The sequence below is a fragment of the Bos grunniens genome, chromosome 4, assembly GCF_055505025.1.
Source record: "Bos grunniens cultivar Pamir isolate PY7600 chromosome 4, Bosgru_T2T1.0, whole genome shotgun sequence".
NCBI classification, from domain to species: Eukaryota; Metazoa; Chordata; class Mammalia; order Artiodactyla; family Bovidae; genus Bos; species Bos grunniens.
In genome coordinates, this window is record NC_141168.1 from 58,662,219 (window position 1) to 58,676,607 (window position 14,389).

The 14,389-nt window shown below is 43.4% G+C and overlaps 1 long non-coding RNA gene across 1 annotated transcript; it reads left to right on the forward strand.

Moving 5' to 3' along the window:
* Positions 1-7,818: 7,818 nt before the first annotated feature.
* Positions 7,819-14,037, forward strand: LOC147374217 (uncharacterized). Its single transcript, XR_015162532.1, has 3 exons — positions 7,819-8,272; positions 9,282-9,362; positions 13,089-14,037. It is a non-coding gene; the product is annotated as an uncharacterized LOC147374217 (long non-coding RNA).
* The last annotated feature ends 352 nt before the right edge of the window (positions 14,038-14,389 follow it).

Below are 14,389 nucleotides of genomic sequence, written 5' to 3' on the forward strand. Positions count from 1 at the left end.
ATGAACACTTTCCATCTGAAAATTTTTATGAAGAAAATTCAGCCTATTTCTACAAGAACATACTATCTAAGCAGTCTGTACATAAGACAAGCTTCAATTATTTTGATGATTGATAGTTTACAATTAGAAATGCTAATGAAAGCAGCTTTATAATCTGAAAATCCAAACATTAAGAACTCCAAAATTATGCTTATCATTCTGAATTCTCTTGGCTCACTCTTTGCCTTGCTTTTTTTTTTTTTTTCTTCTTTTACATCTAGTTTTTTGTTTCCGCTATTGTCTATTTTATTTTCCTTTAAAGTTATTTTACATCCTTTAAGGAATAAATACATGGTTTTTAATATTAGAGACTATTGTGGAAAACAGCTTACTTCTATTATTTTTAACTTGGGTTATCTAGCTGAATTATCTACATAAAAGCCTTGAATGTTAGTATTCCCCAGAAACCAGATCAACAGTAACTCAGAAATAATTAAGTGAAATCTGAAAGAATCCTCAAATTCCAAAACCTCAAAACACTACTTATTTCTGCAGTTGTAAAAAGCAACATGCTTCTTAATGACAAAGTCCATAAAACCTGCAAGATGTGGCTTTAGCTATAAAACAAAACAACTGCAGAAGACAAGAGAATCTCTGGAGAAAAAATATTCCACTCTAAATATTTCATCCCATCTGTAAATGGAAGTTATCCTAGTGGTTACTTTGGGGCTGAAGTACAGATTGGGAAGGGGCATGAGGAAATTTTCTGGACTCCTGGGATGTCCTATGTTTCCACCTTGGTGGTAGTAGGACACACAATTGTTGTTTTTAAGTCTGTAAGTCGTGTTCGACTCTTTGCGAACCCATGGGCTGTATCCTGCCAGGCTTCTCTGTCCGTGGGATTTCCCAGGCAAGAATACTGGAGTGGGTGTCATTTTCTTTTCCAAGGGATCTGCCCAACCCAGGGATGGAAACGGAGTCTCCTGAGTCTCCTGCATTGTAGGTGGATTCTTTACCACTGAGCCCTGAGGGAAGTAAGACATGTGATTACTGATGTTAAAATTATCAAGTTGTATGCTACAATTGGTGTACTTGATTTACTTAACTATGTTATACATTAATTAAATTTATAGTATTTAAATTTATTCTGTTATACCTTAATTGAATTAAACATGCTTTTCTGTGTTATACCTTGATATGTATTCAATTAATACATATGTATGTAGGATTTTTCATTTCAGAAATCTCACTGAATCTTAAGATAACCCAAAGTGAAATTTTAAAGGGATTAAATTTCATTCACTATACTCTATCTATACTCTTATTTTCCAAAGTAAGGAAATGGACATATGTATAATTTTAAAGTGTCCACCTAAAGTAAGGAATAAAACCAAAAATGTCCCGCTTGGAAAGAATCGTTTTTCTTGCACCCAGATGAGGGACCTGGGTCTCCCAGGCCTCCTCACATACAGGCCTGAACTCTGCTCTCAAATGAGCCCACCAGGCTGGTCCTGAGCCCTTGGGGAGTTGCACTTGGAGGGGCTCCTCTCAGGAAGCAAGGGGACAGTTGGAGCTATGAGAGAAGCAGGAGTCCTGACCTGCCTAGGTCTGAGCAAGCAGCACTTCATGTTTAAAGACTCAGAAAATCCTTATTCAGTCAGTTGAACAAGCAGTCCCCAGGGAGCCAGGAAGCTGAGAGGGAGTGAAAGGCTGCTTCCCAGGGCTCACAGAGGCCCAGCTGCCTGTGCATTCTTTACTGCTGATCTGCCCACATACATCATCTCAACAGTGAACAGCTTGACTTTCAGTGATTTTCAGTGGGAGAATATGTATCTCTTGAAAACATGTATTTTCTAAAATCTTATAAACATTAAATAGAATATCAGAGATGCAGTGCCCAGGTGATTCTTAGTGAAACAGGCCTCGTTCGTGTCAAAGGAACCAGCACAGACAGGCCACCACACTCTCAATGCCAAGTGCTGGGCAGAGTCCTAGGGAAACAGAGATCCACAGAAACATGGATTCAGTTGGAAAGAAGGCTGGCAAATGAGCCATCACCAGCCATGCCAACTATGTCATGGACAAGTACAGAGTATTGATGGAAGTATAACGCACTGGAGACTCTTTCCAGGCAAGTTAGGGGAGCTCTGTGAGTAAAAGTCACTCAGTCATGTCCGACTCTTTGCGACCCCATGGACTATACACTCCATGGAATTCTCCAGGTCAGAATGCTAGAGTGGGTAGCCTTTCCCTTCTCCAGGGTATCTTCCCAACCCAGGGATCGAACCCAGGTCTCCCTCATTGCAGGCGGATTCTTTACCAGCTGAGCCACAAGGGAAGCCCAAGAATACTGAAATGGGTAGCCTATCCCTTCTCCAGGGGATCTTCCTGACCCAGGAATCGAACTGGGGTCTCCTGCGTGGCAGGCGGATTCTTTACCAACTGAGCTACTAGAGAAGCTCTAAAGAGGAAATAATTTCCAATTGTGTCTTGATAAAACCCATATGTTGCAGGAAAATCATAACATATTCTAACATAAGATATGATGAAGAAAGTAAAAAAGTCCCCCAGAGTGCCACCAAACAGGGCAGTCACTGCTAGCCTCTTAGGTACCCACTTCTAGACTTCTGCCCAGCCAGGGTTCATTCACCATTGACCACAGTTCACACACACTTTGCTATGGTTTTTGCACAATCTCATTTTATCCTCACAGCAAACCTGGACAGCAGGTAGAATTGGAGAGTGGTACTGAGGTAGGGGATTGGCATGTGTCAATTCTGGTTTACTAGGAAGGAGGTGAGGATGTTTAAGGAAGAGAATTGACCTGCTTGGGTTAGTACACCTTACCACCTGATCTGTCTGACAACAGAGCCCTGGCTCCTTACCATCTCGGAGGATGGGTCCTGTTCCAAGCTCCAAGCTGGGAGTCCAGGGTGACCCGGAACATGAGGGTGGGGAGAAGCAGGTGGTGAGTGGCAGGAAGTGAAGCTGGGTGTGGAAAACACTGAGTGCTTGGCTGAGAAGTTTGGACTTCAGCCTGAAAATAATGAAGTGTCATGTAGATTCCTAAGCATGAAAGTAATGAAATCTGTTTTGTGCTCTAGAAAGATCCTGCTGGCAGCAAGTGGGGGCATAAGCTGCAGTGGGATGAGTATTATGAAGCAGTTCAGATGCAAAGTGAGATGACCCTCAACCAGAACAGCAGACTGGGGCAAGGAGATCCAAGGAACCTGCAGGAGGAATCCCTGAGTGAAAGGAGGCAGGGATGAGGAAGAAAGAGGAAATCAGGGAGGACTCTAAGCTGGGGTCCTAGTCTCAGTGACAGTGGGGGGTTCTGTTCATGAGGACCCTTTCCTATGCTGAGCACTGTGTAGACACTGAAGTACAAGGGTGAATTAGGACTGACCTAGTTCATAATTGGCACTCTTGGATGGACCCATGACAGCATTATCCTACTCCACATTCCCCTTGATGGAGAAGTTGGGAGTGAGGAGACCCTTTTGTACATGACAGCCTGACACAAATGTGTCAATTGAACATGACATAGATTTTCAAGAATAACCTTTCTGGGGGTCTGAAGCCAGAGGGTTGGACTAAGACTGGTTTTTAATCATTTACAAAAATATCTAGAGTCTGTACTGAATTGCAGTGGAGGAAGGAAAAAACCATTTATTTCCATTTCTTTAATGCCATCAACATGAACTTGGAGTTTTCATGTCCCAGATCTTGGTGCCACGCAAGGACACATTCAATCAGATTCTCCTACAGGGTTATTATTTTAAACTCATCTAGACTTCTGCTCTTTGCGTTATTAGACAAAAATCTTAAATATATGTTTGGCAGAATGGTATTAATCAGATTTGATAAATTCTGGTATTTTATAGATAGTGACTTAGCCCTGTTGGAATGGAGTCCCCATAATTGGAGAAGCTTTCAGCTTTTGGATATCTCCAGTATCATCAATTTATGTGGTGGGAATTTTGAATCACAAACTCAGGTGAGCAAGTATTGTGCTTTCTTTAATTCCTCTCTTCCTTTGGTTTCTGACTCACAGCCCCCTTCCTACCAATTAAACACTGAGCATCAGTCTTTCTGGATGTTTCTAGTGAAAAGTGAAAGTTCTTCAGCTGTGTCCGATTCTTTGCAACCCCATGGACTGTAGCCCTTCAGGATCCTCTGTCCATGGAATTCCCCAGGCAAGAATACTGGAGTGGGTAGCCATTCCCTTCTCCAAGGGATCTTCCCAACCCCAGGGATCAAACCCAGGTCTCCAACATTGCAGGTTGATTCTTTACCATCTGAGCCACCAGGGAAGCCCAAGAATACTGGAGTGGGTAGCCTATCCCTTTTCCAGGGGATCTTCCTGAGCCAGAAATTGAACTTCGGTCTTCTAACTTCCTCCCAGTTGGGCTTGTACTATAGGAATCTCACCAAAACAGGTGTCCAGTTGTTCCTTAACCACTGCCCAACAGTCAGACTACTGCCTCCCTATCTTCCTAGACCCAAGGGCATAAAGTAAAAGCCTATTATCCCATTGTGGCCTGGACAAGTTTGGGGTTGGTTTGTTTGTTTTCTAGTCCACACACTGATTTTTTTTAATCAGAACATTTCATATTTTTAAAAAATATAAATTTCTATTACTAGTAGTAATACTTAAGTCGCTAAGTCATGTCTGACTCTTGTGACCCCGTGGACTGTAGCCTGCCAGGTTCCTGTGTCCATGTGATTCTTCAGGCAAGAATACTGGAGTGGGTTGCCATTTCCTTCTCCAGGGGATCCTCCTAACCCAGGAATCGAACCCAGGTCTCCTGCATTGCAGGCAGATTCTTTACCGACTGAGCTATTACTGCTGCTGCTGTTGCTAAGTCGCTTCAGTCGTGTCCAACTCTTTGCGACCCCATGGATTGCAGCCTACCAGGCTCCTCCATCCATGGGATTTTCCAGGCAAGAGTACTGGAGTGGGATGCCATTGCCTTCTCCGAGCTATTACTAGCTTCTCCTAAAAGATGTAGAAGCACTGGACCCACATGTTCTTAGCACTGACCAGCTAGGGCTGAGCAGCAGCTGCCCACTTCAGAAAGGACTGAGTCCCCCAGTCCAACCCTGTCTTGGGTTCCTAAGATGCCCCACAGATTCAACTGCCATCCACCACCCCTACATCATTCCCCCACACTTTTGTTTTTCACATAGGAGAAAAATCATTTTCTGTATCTATCGTAGAGTAAGTTTCCAACACTGAGACAGAGATTAATGCAGGAAGTTTAGCAAGAAGTGCTGTTGGAGTCCAGACCTGGTAAGGGAGAGAAGGGTGCAAAACTGAGTAGAGGGAGAAGCTGGGCTCCCACGAAATCTCAGTGGTGGCCTCAGCCGGCCTCACGAGAAGCTGGGAGGCAGCAGCACTTTTGTTGTGGTGAAAGGAGCCAGGCCTTTAAACTCCTGAACCACCTAGTCATTGCTGTGGCTGCCCCAGATAAAGGAGCAAGACCTTGGACCAGGTAGGTGTCTTCAGCCGAGGGCAGGTCCTGGCAGCTGGGGAACTGGCCCTTTATTCTGACGGGGGATCTGGGTGGTGTATAGCAGCATCGACTATGGCACCCATGAGAGACGGATGGAATCAGCAGGCTAAGAGGACTGCTGCAGGGCCCTCTACTCATGTACACTATCTCCCTGCTCCCAGTGGGCCTTTAGATCAGTGCTTCTCTCTGGGGGTTCTGCTGGAGCCCAAGGACAGCTGCCTGGGATGCGAGCAACTGTCCCTTCAGCTCATACAGCCTCATGCTCCTCCCGCCATCTCTCTTGTTCTGCCTCCTGACCCACCACCACCAAGGCCACAGAAAACTTCTTCTAGCCTGGAGAAATCCTACTCCCATTGTATTTCTTCCACAAATCCCCTCACCACTGCCTTTCAATCCTACTGCAAAGCCTCGAAGGTCCCTCAACAGAGAATTTCAGAACACAGAGGTCAAAAAGAATTTCTGGTTATTTCTGCTTCCCTCCCTGCCAAAAATCTCCCTGAGACAATGAACATGGAGAAAGCTACCTGTTGGACTAGGAAGGAGGGAAATGAGGAAATATAAGGAGATTAAAAACTTAAGTGAGTATTGCTGGCTCTCCACTTACACAGAACCTGGCCAGGAATCAGACCAAGCAGACCTGTGTCTCAGTCAGAAATCCTTTGCAATGGACCTTGACTAGGAGTCCTTGCTTTTTTGTGAACGAGTTTGTATGAAATGAACAGAAGTTCAAGGAAACAGCAAGGGTGGAAAATGGGCTTGAGGAAGGGAAAGAGGAGCACTCAGACACTGTCTGGGGTAATGGAGGCCTCCCTACAAGGATACTCTGTAGAGTTCCAAGGTGCCTGGGATTCAGACAGGTGAGAGGAAGGTCAGGACACTTAAGAAAGACGGGCTGATGGTAGGACCACATTTGCTTTTTTCCGAACTCTGAGTGAGAAAAATCATCTTCCCTGACTTCAAGAAGCTCCTACACAACTGGGTGTAGACAGCAGGGGCTTCCCCACAGACTGGGAAGGTTGGAGGAAAGGTGGAAGGGTGGCAGGCTGGGCTTGAGGGAGCGAGGATTAGAGGATGATTTTTGCAGAAGGTGACACCTACAATGGCCTTTAGAGGATGAAAAGGATTGCACCAAGCAGGGAGCATTTCTTCATGGCTGGGGGCAGAAGAGAACCATGGTACTTTCAGAACACCTGTGGTGCATTCGTCTCCCCTATACTGAACAGGAGGAGAGCAGAAAGAGGTGGACTGTGGAGAAGTATCCTTGACAAGATTCTTAAATAGTTCCTCATGCTTCCTTAATATGACACCCATCAAATGCACGCATGAGACCAGCTCTGGAAAAGGGAAACATTTCAAAGCACAAGGCAGCCACTTGTCTTTGAAGTTCGATGGCAACTGCACTCTCTAGGAAGAGAGCTCCCTGCCAGTTGCCCTTCGAAAATGAAGATAGAGACAGCTCACAAAGAAGACAAAATTGAATTGGCTAGTCAATTTTCATTTCTCTCCAGCTCACCAGATTTATATTAACTGTTATCAGGTGACTCAATTAACCTCTCTGCTCCTTGAATTAATTACTCTTACCACATTGTTCATGGTGAGGGATGGAGAGTTCATTCAAGAAAGCTCTTTTGAGTATCTGCTATGTGCCAGGCGTCGTTAGATAGCTGGAGATTCAAAGATGAAAAACAGACTCATCAGTGGGACTAAAATTGCTAACAGGAGAATCACGCAGACTGCCAGCAGTGTTGAAACTGTGTTGCATGGATAATGAAAATGTGGATGCACAAGAGTTGTCCTAATCCACTTCCAGTCCCCAGTAAGGACTTTCTGGAGAAGCGGCACATGCTCCCACTCCAGAGAGGCTACTCAGAACTCCGTCCATTACTGAGGTTGGGCTATGACAAAAGAACTGCATTGGGATGTCCACTGGGAAAGGCTTTCAGCTCCACTTTACGTTTGAAATTTTTCATTTAGAAAAAGGGTGAGAGAGAAAAATCCTCTTTTAAACCAGTGCCTCTCAAAATTTGATATGCATGAGAGCCATCTGGGGTCTTGGTAAAACACCAGTGCTGATTTAGGTGGTAAGGCTGGGGCAGCATTTCTAAAAGCTCTCAAGTGATGCTAATGTTGCTGATCTGGGAATCAGACTTTAAGTAGCAAGGTTTTAAATGACCTAAATTGTTTGATATTACAAAGATGTGGGTGATTCCAACAAGTTCGATCAACTCAGTGTATTAAATAAACAAGGTGGAGCTACCAAAGGGACGAGAGAGAGCCCTTTCCAGGGGACATGGAAAGCAGAGAGACCTGTAACATTAAATACATACTATTTAAAGGAAACAGGAAAGTGACTCTACGCTTTTGTGTGCTGGACACTCACTAGGATCACCTGGGGTATATTAAACACTGTGATGTCTGGACCCCACCTCAGAGATGATACTTTAACACATCTGCAGTGCCCAGGCATTGACATTTTTAAAATCTTCCTAGATAACTTTGATGTGCACCACCTAATCAGTGTTCTCCAATGAGTTTGGAGCTGACAAGCTGAGAAGCCAGTGCTCTAGTAATGAACATTCTCCTTACTCCTCCTTGGGAGGATTAGATCACAGAGGGAGCTTGAGTTATCTTATTTCCCAGCAGGGAGGCTGGGCTGGGCTGAGCCAATCCCAGTCCCCTCATGCAGTGTGGGGTAGTTATTCCTTCCACCATTAGACTTTTAGGGCTGACAAACAACTTGGGGTTCACGAAGCCTGCTCAAAGTCACAGTCACAGAGGTAAAGGGTGTTAGGTCTTGGTGGCTCAGACTCCTGCATGCAGGAGTCTTGGGTTTGATCCCTGGGTCAGGAAGATCCTCTGGAGTAGGGAATGTCAATCCACTCCAGTATTCTTGCCTGGGAAATCCCATGGACAGGGGAGCCTGGCAGGCTATAGTCTATGGGATCACAAAGAGTCAGACATGACTGAACGACTAACACGTTCAGAAGCCCAGGGTATGCCCTTGGGCCACCCACGTTCTGGGGAGCTGAGCCACATGGGAAAACAGGAGAAATCCACAGCCACAATTTAAAAACCTGAAAAATCAAGAGATCTGGGTTTAGAGGGCCTGTTTTCAGGACTGCCCAGGCTGACACTGCAGTGACAGGGCAGCAGGACACGAGCGCCCCCTCTCAAGAAGGGCTTGGGAGGAGTGGGGTGAGAACGTTGTCAGAAGTGTGCCAAGGGCATAAAGGGGCATGTGGGGCCATGAGAGGGAGGAGAGTTTGGGGAGAGGGAGTCATATAAAAGACTTTGAGGTGTGCGGGCATGGGGCTATAGGGTGTCTGGGGAGGTTGAAGGGGTATGGGCTAGGGGAGTGTGCAAGGGATGTGTGGAGGCATGTCAAAGCAGACAGCAGGCTAAGACCACTGCTGCTCTCTTCATCCGTGTTTTCCCAGTAACAGCTGCACCTTTGCAGTACAGATTCAGCCCCTGGCACTTAGTCCAAGCACAGATCCGCTAGGCACTGGCCCCACCTAGTGTTGGCAGTATTTTATTGGCCATTTTACCAGTTTGTAGTCACCTGTTTTCACTGAGGACTTAAACCAACAAATGGACTGTATTCCCAAAGAGGGTTTATGAATTAATTGTCTGGAGCTCAGGATGCAGTTTTTGCAACAAATCTCAGGCTGATAAGAATAATAATAATAAAATATAGTAATAATAATAGATAATAGAAATGGTAATTGAGTGTTCACTATGTGCACGGCCTTTTATAAAATATTTAGTGTTCATTTTCTCTTTCAGTTGCTGCAGTACTGCTGTGAGTTAGCTATGATGGTCAACCCCCACTTTCCAGGGGAAGAAACGGAGTAATGGAGAGAGCAGGTAACTCATTTCAGGTCACACAGCTGGGAAGTGGGGCCACTGGAATGTAGACTCCAACCCAGACCTATCTGTCCCGAGTCACACCAACTGAAGTCTATGTGACTCCAAAGCTGTGTTGACATATGGCAGAAAATTACAGCTGTAATTACAGTGTCTATTACAAGGAAGTAATAACATTTAATAAATTAGCCTACTTTTTATAATCTTGAACATTAAGGTTTTGGTGAAAGGAGTTTTCTATTGAGGAACTAGTTTTCTATCAAAAATTTCTTAACATTATACATTTTCCAATTCCTGATTCCCACCACCCCTATGCAACTTTCATTTTGGTATATCATGATTTATCTCAGGAACCTGAGAACAAGCCAGATACAACCAGCCTGGCCAAAGAAGCACAGGTCAGCTCTGTTCTCCACCCTCTTGGACAGGTCCAAGCAATCAAAATGAGAGGAAAGGACATAATCTGTGCCACACAGCCTAAATTAACCAGGGAACAAAAATAACAGATTAATTCAAATTAATTGATAATCAAATTGATCTCTTTAAATTAACCAAAGAAAGAAGAACATTCCAATGGAAAAATAAGCAAATAACATGAAAAGGCAATCCACAAAAGGATAAGCATGAAACGGCCATAAACCCATGAAAAGATTGCTGAGGTGCTATAGCACTTCAATTAAATGAAATACGCTGGACCACTGTATTTACAGTGTTTGGATCTGTTTTGAGGTTTTTTTAAGGTGGCAGTATTAGTGAGGATTCACAAGGAAAGGCCCTCCCATTTTTTGCTGGTGTACAGTGGTACAGCTTCTCTGTAGAGCAACTGGAAATATGCATCACACATCTTCACAAAGTGCCTGCCCTTTGCTTAGCAATTTCACTCGAAGGGGTTCATCCTGAGCAAACAGAGAAGGGTGTATGTAAGATTAGGAACAAGCAGTATGTTCTGTATGACCCCATTTTTGTAAGGAAAAAACCATACACACATCTTTAAGATGAAGTCTAGGAAAATATAAACCAAAAAATAAAGTGTGGTTATCACTAGATTATGGGTTCAGGGCTGATTTTATGTTTTCTGCTTTTTTCTTTAATGAATATGTACCAATACTGTAATTTTTAGGTTGTAAGTATGTATGTACACACACGCATGCACACATATGGTTACAGCCAAAGAAATCAGACTTTTTTGTCTCAAGCAGTGGTCTCCAAAGTAGAGGAGGCATGCCAGGGTGTGCTAAAGATGATCTGTGAGGGTGATATCGGGAGAAAATATTAAAGATTTCATTTATGTCTATTTTTCATCAAAAAAAATTAGGAAGACGTTGTGTTAGTAACATTTAACAAGCAAGCTAACGCTGACTCCTCAGGGGTCCAGAGGTCAGCCAGGCACAGTCATGTAGCCTGAGAGTTCCTCATGACAGATGAGCTCCCAGGACAGACAGCTTCACTCTCCTTCACTTGCTTCCCATGTCTCATGCCCCGCTCCGTTCACGGGTACAGTCACATCAGCATATGACTTTGGGATTCAGATTTAACTAAACTAGCCCTTGGAATATTGGAGAAGGAAATGGCAACCCACTCCAGTGTTCTTGCCTGGAGAATCCCAGCTGCCGTCTATGGGGTCGCACAGAGTCGGACACGACTGAAGCGACTTAAGCAGCAGCAGCAGCAGCAGCCCTTGGGATATAGACAAGTAGCTTGAAAAGATTCCTGCCAATAGATGGCAGATTGCAGATAATAATAATAACAATGATGCAAGCACAGCAAACAGCTGTGTTATTAGATAAAAGTTGTGACAATCTAATCAGATCTGACAAGAAGTCAGCTGGAAAGAGCAAAAAAGTGTCCAAGTAGAGGTGATATTTTAACAACAAGGGTAGGTAAGACAGAAACTGCGTCTAAACACTAAAGAGATTATATTGTTTAGTTAAAAAGCAAAGTGCACAGGAAGGAACTTACGGCTGCCGAAGGGGAAGGATGGGTGAAAGCAGTGGTTAGGGAGTTTGGGATGGACATGTATAGCATGGGATGCTATATTTAAAATGGGTAACCAACAAGGACCTACTGTATAGCACGTGTATAGCTCAATGCTGTGTAGCAGTCTGGATGGGAAGGGAGTTTGGGAGAAAATGAGACATATATATGTATGGCTAAGTCCCTTCACTATTCACTTGAATCACAACACTGTTACTCAGCTATACCCCAGTACACGATAAAAAGCTTTAAAAAAAAAAAAAAAAGCAAAGTGCAGAACATGGAGTAATAATCAACCACTTGTGAAATAGGAAGTAGCAGGCTTGTGTGTGCATTTTTAAACAGTATTGGAGAGCTATACCGGACATGAACAATAGTGGTGACTGGTCAGAAGAGCGGGAACTGAAGAGACTGACAGGGAGGGAAGATTTCAGTGTTTTCGTTGTTGAAGTTTGAACCATATGAATGTATTACTCCTCAAAAAAGTAAAAATGATATTTTAATAACCTTGTTCTCAGGATCTTTTCCAAATGTTTCTGAACTATGTTCTACCAAAAAAGCCCCTGCTCTTGGACTCTGCCCTACTGCTTTCCAAGATCTCATTTAAAAGCTATAAACAATCAGTTAGATTTGCCTCACTTTTAACATTTATTTGGCACCAAAAATCTATTCTTCATAACATTTCTGAAAGTGGCAATGGAAAGAAACAGGAGAGGAAAAGGGAGGAAGAGAGGATAGAAAGTTTCAGGGGATGCCTGTTGCCTCTAATCAGAGGGACTCCGATGTTCTCCCCTTTCAACGTGTCCCACCGCCATGCCTTATCTGTGAGGAACTTTTGCCTCTGAGCATTTAGCAAGTTTTACCACCTCCTTCTAGATAGCACACCAGTCACGGGATTTGAAATGCTACCTTGGACAACATAGATCCCACCCTCCTAGGAATGTCTGCTTGACTTGATAGATAAGCCTTGCACATCCACTTTAACAGCATTTTTAATACTGTCCTGGGAAGTGACTTGAAAATACAGCAAGATTAACTCTTATGAAATCCCCAGGCAACTTTTTGTATTTGGTTCAACATTAGTATCTTGAAAGCCTTGCCTCACCTGCCAAAGCAGTGTCTGATTTTGAGCCTATAAAGTGGCTCCTCACCTCTAAAGGATTCCCAGAGGTTTCCAGGAGATTCTGCAGGGGGTCAACAAGTCCTGGGCCAATGGAATTTGGGTTGGACATTTTAAAAGTCACAAGTCTCAACTCAAATTGATCCTCAATTTCATCTTTCTTATAGTCCTTCTAAGCCAATACTGTGAGTTGTTTTCTTTTTGAACGTGTATCTCTTTTCAGATATCTACTTTGCCATCTTTATTGTGGCTTACAGTGTTCTTTTTAAAATGTATTTAAATTCCTTTTCAAACGGAATGTTTAATGTCTGTTTCCCTCCCTTCCCTGTGGGTCCCAAACCAGTTCCTGGAAGGAAGAAAACCCATGAGGTTGACTGTTAAGAACTGAGAGATGTGCTCAGTGTCATTAATCTTAGGGAAATGCAAACAAAAACCACAATTAGATCCCACTTCACATCTGCTACAGTGGCCATAATCAAACATACCGGACAATAAAAAGTGTTGGGACGAATGTGGAGAAATTGGAAACGTTACACTCTGCTGGTAGGAGTGAAAAAAGGTGAAGCTACTATGAAAAACAGTTTGGCAGTTTCTCAGTTTAACATAAAGTTACTCTGCAATTTCACTCCTAGGTATACATCCGAAAAAAATTGAAAACAGATGTTCAAACAAAAACTTTCACTGAAAAGTTCATAGCAGCACTACTCAAAATGATCAAAAGGAAGCAATCCAATGCACAGCTGATGAACGAATGAACAAAATGTGATATGGCCATACCATGGAATACCACTCAGCCACAAAAAGGAGCGCGATCCAGACACATGCTGCAACATGGATAAACCTGGGAAATATTATGGTGAGGGAAAGATGCAAGACTCATAAAGTCACATATTAATGATTCCATGTATATGAAATAGAACAGAAGAGGTAGATCCAGGGACAGAAAGATTGCTGACTGCCAGGGACTGGGCAGATGGTTGAGTAGAGAGTGACTGCTTAATGGATATGGGGTTTCTCTTTAAGGTCATGAAAAAGTTTTGGAACTATCTATTGGTGACAGTTTCACAACATTGTGAATATGCTACAAGCCACTCAATTGTATATTTTTAAATGGTTATTTTATATTACATGAATTTTACCGTGATTTTAAAAAACTAGGGATGGTGGTCCTCATCCTATGGCTTGTGGTCTCCCTATTTCTTCTCCATGCAAATCTTGGGTAAATGACAAATCAAACTGCAAAAATCTGAGACTTCCCTGGTGGTCCTGTGGTTAAGACTTGTCGTTTCCACTTCAGGAGACATGGATTGGATCCCTAGTCTGAGATCCCACATGCATGCTATCCAGCGAGGTCAAAAAAGAAAAATAGAGACACAACCTCCCTCAGAGGAGGCTCTGAGAAGAGGTGGAACTCAGGCAGTCTCCCCAGATGACTCTAGTATGTGGCCCAGGTGATATCACCTGGGTGGGCTAATCCCATCACACTAGGTATTCCTCACACATGGCAACCAATTAAGGTCAGAGAAGACACATGTCCTGTGGGCTTTCAAGTTTCTTGAAGAAAAGCTACCTTTGTCATCTCTGACCTTAAGAAGCTGTGATTCTGATGAGGCCAGGATGAGGGATGGAGGGAGGAAGCCACATCTATTTCATCTTCACTGCAGCCAGGGTCATTAAGCAGAAATGGTTTCCTCTGCCCTGGAATCCCCATGCTCACTGTCAAATGCTAGAAACAGAATGAATAATTAGAATATCTTACTGTCAATCCATTTCATAGGATGGCCCTCATTTACTTCCTAAATAAGTGGATGTGTTTGAAGATGAATTTATTTCTAATCAATTCTGTCAGCTCTCCATATCATAAACCTGTGTTTTCTTTTACAAAGCATTTGCTGAATTCTGTTCTCTTGGATGTGGGTTTAGAAGTTTGCAT